A 7042-nucleotide genomic window follows, 5' to 3' on the forward strand; every position below is an offset into this window, starting at 1 on the left:
AAACCATCCGTAGTGACTCTACCATGTTTAGATGGTGACAGACAACTAGCTGGCCACTAGGGATTTGTTCTCTCCCTCTGTAGAGCAGAGTTGTTCCTAGGAAGTGGCTGCCAAGCCAGGGACCACATGCCTTGTATCTTGCAAGGTGGGAGTTACATGGCGAATTCTCATCAATGGAATATGAGTGGAAGTGATACATGTCTCTTCTAGGTCAAGGCTTTTGAGAAATGCATGTGCCCTCTTCACTTTCTTTTTTCTCCCATCTCCCAGTTGAATAAGTCAGCCTGGGGCTCAGAATGATGATATAGCACAAGGCATTCTCCTTCCATAATTACCAAAACCCATTGTGGACTTTACAGGATTAAGTGATACACTTCTATTGTGCTATATTGTGTGAGATTTGAGAGCTTGTCTGTTCCAGCAGCTAGTGTGTTACTTTAACCAATGCAAAGACATCACTTAAGGATGCTGCCCGGGGCCATGCCCATCCCCCCCACCCGCTTCCCTACTTGTCATTGCAGGGATGGCGGGTACTGCAAACTGGCTCACTCAACTCCATTCCAACCCTTTTGTGTGGTGCAAGCCAAGAGTAGAAAGCCAAAGACATTTCCTTCTTTCCCAGATACCCACTACGGTTCCGGTTTCATATGAGACACTCATTTGGTCCAGCGGATGTACTTGTGTGAGATTCGGGAAACAGAAATTGGACATAGTGAACTGGAGGTTGTGCTCCTTTGATTCCTACCCTTTCTTCTTGCAAGCATGGCTGTGAAGTAACAGAAAACCCATCTATAGTGGCTTCAATCAATAAGGGTTTATTTATTTTTTTCCCCATTACAAGAAGCTTGGAGGTAGGCAATCACTCGGTGGGTTCATGGATTCAATATTGGCAGGACCAGCATCTGTGGAATTCTTTTAGACTTTTCCTCATAGTTACAAGGCCGTTGTTTCAGCACCAGTCATCACGTCTCTATTCAAAGCAGAACAGAACAATTCAAACACAAAGCAGAAAAGGCAACCAACAATGCTACGTCTGCCTTTTTATCGAAGGAAAAAGCTTTCCCAGAAGCCCTCACAACACACTTACCTGCAGGTCTAAGGGTCCAAAATTGGACACATTGGCTCCTGAACAAAACTGGAGTTCAGTTGGCAAGGGAGAAGCAGGGACTAGCTGTAGGGTCCCCCACGCTGTAGAATTAATGGTTTCTGCCCTCAAGGAGTTAATGATGGCTTTATAGAAAAAAAACATACGCAGGGATATTTAGATATTAATGGAAGTTAAGAGAGGATATAAAGCAATAAAAACATAAGTGACAGCATAGACATTTTAGAGGAGATGGAGACTTCTAGGTTCTAAAGCAGTCCACCGTCATTTTAAGGGGGGCTGGTGAGAAAGCCTTGCACGTCTCAGCTGGACCCTTTGGGAACATCTTGCTTACTGCAAGGTGTTGTGCCGACATCACCTGCCGGAGCAGATGGGTGTGCTGAGGGCAAGTTCAGATGAAGTGTCCTCTTCAGGGCTGATGAGCAGGGGCTGGTGAACTTGACCTGGCCCCGGAAAGATAAAGGGACACTGCAGGGATCGAAGGGACTCAAACACAAATCTGGAAATTGTGAGCAGAGCATCTCCCTGGTTGCTAGAAACAGGAAAGATGGCCACCTACCTATAATTAGCCTGGGCCCCTTTAGTCACTCAGACACAATACCCAGCTCTAAATTTGCCTTTGGAGAGTCGGGGTCCATCACCCGGGGTTGACTCCATGAACGCTCCTAATCCCGTACGGAGTTCCCCAGACCATTCAGATCATGAGTTTGGCTTCACAGCAGCAGGATTTTTACCAGGTGGCATGGTTCTTAGAAAATGGGAAGGCAAGACCCAAAGAAGGAGGGGCAGTGACAGAAAAGAGGCATAGACGGCCAGTGCGGCTGGCCTTCTCTGCCCTTCCGGTGGTCAGGGAGGAAGCGGAGGGAGCAGGCCTCCCTGCCCTGAGGACCATCGCTGGGGACACTGGTCCTCCTTCATCCCAAGAGCAAGCCCACAGGTGTGTGGTCATGGTGCTTGAAGAGAAGCCTGCGTGCTGCAGCTCACAGAGATGGTGAGGTGTATTTAGAACCACAGCTGCTGTCCGGTAACATACGGATTTGTGATTTCGGTGTGGGCCGCGCCCTCTCCATGGGTCTTGTCACATGACTTTCAGAAGGACGGAGGGCTTCCCTGATTGAGCCCTTAGGGTCTGTGGTGCAGTCACACGTCTTTGCAGGTCTTGCTGGGCAGGAAGATGGCTGAGCCACTGGAGATGGTCTATCCGTGTCACTGGACACAGTGTGCGAGGTCAGACAGGGGCCAGCGCCCTTGTCTGGACACAAAGCCGCCCGAGTCTGTGCTCGGCGGGAGGCCCTTCACGCTCGGTGGGCTCAGGGGGGAGACTGACACATGCGGGTCACTCTGCGGGGCCCCTTCTCCCTCGCACAGCTAAGTGGGCTTGATGCTTCCAGAAGGAAATGACACTGAAAGCACTGAGAGGAGGAGCAGACGTCACCAGCGCTTTCTGGAAAGTACTTTCATCATGGACTCAGGCCAATTATCTCTCCACCTTAGCTAACCCATTTCTATTTTCCATTTCTTAATAAAAGAGTTTTATTATTTATACATTTATTGAATTCCTACTGTGTGCTGGGACCAGCAGTAGGTGGGAGATGGCTTAGGCCAGTGGTTCAGTTTGGGGGAATTTTGCAAGACAGCGGTTAAACACAGCCATGATCAGGCATTACATTTTGTTAATTTATAATTAAACACATTATATTAAAAGCAGGAGGTGAATACTCCAAACTCTCACTTTCTGATTATTTCACTACAGTTTTCTGTTATGTGTGCTCCCAGGTTGTTTGTGTCTATTGTATCTGTGTGTTGGAAACACCCTGTGACCCCCTGCTACTGTGTCTCTGTTTGGCATGTTGGTGGCTTGGAAATGGCCATGCTGGGAGCACTTACACCCCAGAAAGCAGCAAACGCTAAGACTCAGGGCTTGATTCAATGCTGTGTTGAATGTCTAGACTTAAGGAAATGATGGAGAAACATTAATAACACAGATTAAACTTTCAGATGGGTCCTGTTTGTGGCTGTTGTGTTACCAAGTGCACAAAAGCTTCCGAACCTCCTCCTCCAACATCTGAGACTATGACCCGATTCAGCAAAGGAGTGGCTCATGTCACGGACTAATGGGTGAAGTCCTCACCTCACTTTTATCTTCCTCATTAACCTAAACAAAGTATCAACAGCAGTCCTGACAGTTACAACCGTAGGTTGAGTATGGATACAGTGGTTCAGCAAGAATCACTGAAAGCACTTGGCGAGAATGAGACTGTAAGATCTACCGTAATGAATGTTGTGTATTTTATTCTCACTTGTGAATTGTGTGCTACGTAACTTTCCTATCAGGAAAACTGACAATAAGTTTATATGCCTACAACACGTCTTCTTTTTGAGAGCCAGTTGTAGTTATGAGCTATTATTTCCTCTGCTATGAGTAAACTTCTCTCTTTATCTCATGCTCCAAGACCCAGTTCAGAGGCTGGGCTAGCCCTTCCCTGGGGTGCTTTGTTGAAGGACTTATTCATGGTGCATCAGAGTTCTGGGCTGGTCACTCTACCTTCTAGAGCAAATGCAACTGAAAGGCAGGGACTTTGAATTATTCAGCTCTGACCCTCTGGGGCTCAGCTCAGAGCTCAGTCCAGAGGAGGTGCCCCAAAGTTGTTGGTTGAAAGAAACAGCAAGAGCCTTGGGGCCAAGGTGAGAAGGAAAAAAGGAGGTAATGTGTGTAGACAAGGGACAATGGAAAATCCTAGGGACTGCCTTTGAAAATTCAAGTCTCTTTAGGGTTCCCTGAGGTCTGTCTAAACCATAGCAAGCTTTGATTGACCAACCACAACCAAGAAGAACCCTTGATGAATTGGGTTTGTCTGATTACGTGTTTAGGGGAATAAGATGAGTCACAAGGCAGTCAGCTCCTTGCAGTGGTTTGATGTGTGTTCTGGGTGCATTCAGCTCAGATCCTGCCAGTTTTTTTTATTGCATTCATTGCATGCTTCCTTGAACGTGGCAGGCACTGGATTTCCATGAGTCGCATTAAGAAAAGTCACAAAAGCCCAGGAGAACTTACTCTCCTCCCACCCCATGTGTCCTGATGCACGTTTGGTTGCAAGCTCCCCCTCTCACTCTTTTGAAAGGGACCAGGAGGCCAGAGATCATAGTTGAGAGTTATGTTGGGTCTTTAAAAAGCAGCCCTATTGACCAACTGGCTGAGTTTCCTGTTCAGAGAGTGCACAAGCCCTCAGTTCCCCAAAATACACATCTAGCCAGGATCAGATTTCTCCCCACTGGCCGGCCACTCCTCTTGGGGAGCAGTTGCCAGCAAACTTGGAAGGAAACAAACAGTCTCCCTCCCTCATCACCTCCATCTCATTTGTCATAATCCCCGGGAAAGGTCAGCCGGGACCGGTCCAGCCTCCAGCCGTTATCCAGTGCAGGGCAGGTATCAAAGAGAAGCAGAAAAGTCACTTACATCCCTCCCATCATTTCTCCCAGTTCTTACGTGCCATTTACCCAGCAGAGCCCACAACAGGCAGATGGCACTCGTTTCTCCCCAGACAGATTAATGCTGTGGACTCCCTACATCTCCCCCTGCCCCCTGTAAGTCTATCCTCAATTCAGAGGCCAGAGGAGTCCCGTTCAACGGCACATCAGAATATGTCATTTCCTTGTTCAGGACCCTCCAGTGGCTCCCACGTCATTCAGAGGTGAAGCCAAACTTTACAGTGACTGAAGGGTCTGCATGACAGACCTTTGACCCCCCAGTCCCTAATGTATCTCAGCTAGTAATCTCTCCTTCCCTCTCCCCATCAGCCACTGTCCTTTCCCTGTTCCTCCAACCACCCAGGCATACTCCCACCTCGGGACCTTTGCCCTCATTTCCCGTCTGCCTGGAACCCTCTTCCCGCCTGACACCCACAAGCGCACACTCCCTCCCCACTTCCGGTCTGTGTAAGCGTCACTTACTCAATGAGGTCGGCCCTAACAGATGTGGTACCATTTAGTCCTGCAAAACGCCCCTTTCCCCTGACTCACCATCCCTCCTCACCAAGTCCTATTTTGCAGGTGGAAGTTATCACCTTCTATCACACTGTTACCGAGTCCAAGCTCGTACTGCTCACCCCCTGACAGGCCAGTAAGTCCAGAGATGAGTTGCTGGGGCAAGGAATAGAGGCAGGAAGCCCTGAACTCTGCCCCTACTTGGAACAACTGTATAGGACCATCTCAGCCTCAGAAAGTCCCCTGGGTTGAGCTGACGCTTTCATTGTGACTTCATCACAGCCCAATTTTTGCCTCTGCCCAATTCTGCTCCCTTCCGTAGGTTTGCCCCAAGGGCCTTTCCTGATAAACCTTCGGCGTGGTTAGCTCCACGTCAGAGTCCGCCTCCCGGTGAGCCCAACGGACAACTCTGGCTTTTGCCTCCTGTGTGGGGAGTATTTAATTGATCACGTCTCTCATCTTCCCTACAACCATTGCCTCCCTATTACTTTGACACTTTCTTCCAAGCTGCTGACAGCCATCGTTCTGCAAGTTTTGACTAAGGGCTTTGGGTCTTCACATATAAACAGGCAATGACACGCCTGTGTCATGACTGTAAACCAGCTGGCTGAGAGTGATGTCAGAGGCATTGATGGTGACTCACATCCCCGCCCCAGAGACATTAAATGCGAAGAACACCTGTCTCTCTCAAGGTTGTCTTTTGCAGTCCTCTGGGTTTCTTTTGGGTTTCAAAGGCTCACGTGACCTCACAGCCTTGGGGAGGTGAGACAAGACTGGCCTTTACTGCACAGCCCTGTCCTGGCCTTTGGTGGTGGCCTCCTTCCTTGGTGACCAAGGGTCATAGCTAGCCTGGTTTTTTGGCCTGACCTGAGCCCAAGGGTTCCCAGGAGGTCTGGCTGTGACTTTGGAGCATCCCTCGCCCTGGTGAGCTCTCCTGCCAGCCCCCTTCCCTGTCATCAGAGCCCCACCGGTGCCCTTGCTTGGTCTAGGTCAGCCCTGCCGCCATCTCTAGCCCATGGTGGTCATCTCACGTCAGCAGAGAACACTGGAAGCCTCCTTCCTCCTAGGGCTCCAGGGGACTCACCTGTTACCTCATGTTCTTACCCCCTCCACCCCTCTGCCTTCCTACCTTATGCACTTATCTCTCTGAGTAGAGGAAACTGGTTTTCTCTCAGCTCTTGTTTCTTCTCAAGTCTGGGAGCCACAGTGTGAGTGTCTAGGCAGCTAGTCCTCCCAGCTGGGTTCTTGATATTTCGGGCCGAGTTGCTGGAATTCTGAGCAAACTAGCTTCCTTCCTTCTCCTGCGCTTCCTCCTTGTCCTCCTCCTCCCTCTTCTAAGAGCTCAACAAAACCTGGCCCTTGCAATAAAAAAAAAAAACAGTTTTCTGGGAGTTAAAAATTCCACCCGGCGATTCAGCTGGCTTACATGAAGCAGGTTGCAGCAAAATATTTTCCCAACTACAGATGTATGTCCCACTCTGTTCCCCGCAGAGAATCCATCCTCTGTTCCAAGCCCATGGCACATTTGCTTACAGCCATCCACTATTAGGCCACAAGAAAAAAAAACTTTAACATATTCCAAGGAGGAGAAATCACGTAGGCCACAATCTTGGACCAAAATGCAGAGAAACTAAATGTTAGCGCCAAACCCTCAAAAAAAGAAGGAAAAAGAAAACACACTCCTACATAACTTTTGGATCAAAGAGAAATCAAAAGTGCAATTACAGGTTATTTGGCAAACAGCAATAACTAGGACATTACATAAGTGAGAAGGTCAAGTTTCACCCACAGAACAGTGACGAACTTTGAAGGCTTTTATAACTAAACAAGAAAAAAGAATATAAATAAACGGTTCAACTGGAAGTTAAAAAGCGAGCCAAGAAAATATGACTAAGAAAAGTAGGAAGAGGATGTGACAGGGATGAAAACGGAATAGTTTTTAGAAAAGAGAGA

General features: G+C 48.4%; 1 long non-coding RNA gene across 1 annotated transcript; it reads right to left on the reverse strand.

Moving 5' to 3' along the window:
• Positions 1 to 839: 839 nt before the first annotated feature.
• Positions 840 to 6416, reverse strand: LOC105104361 (uncharacterized). The gene is made up of 3 exons (XR_838566.3): positions 6219 to 6416; positions 1088 to 1230; positions 840 to 970 (listed from the first exon to the last, which is right to left on the reverse strand). It is a non-coding gene; the product is annotated as an uncharacterized LOC105104361 (long non-coding RNA).
• Positions 6417 to 7042: the final 626 nt, after the last annotated feature.

Source organism: Camelus dromedarius, chromosome 2 (assembly GCF_036321535.1).
Source record: "Camelus dromedarius isolate mCamDro1 chromosome 2, mCamDro1.pat, whole genome shotgun sequence".
In the NCBI taxonomy this organism is placed as follows: Eukaryota; Metazoa; Chordata; class Mammalia; order Artiodactyla; family Camelidae; genus Camelus; species Camelus dromedarius.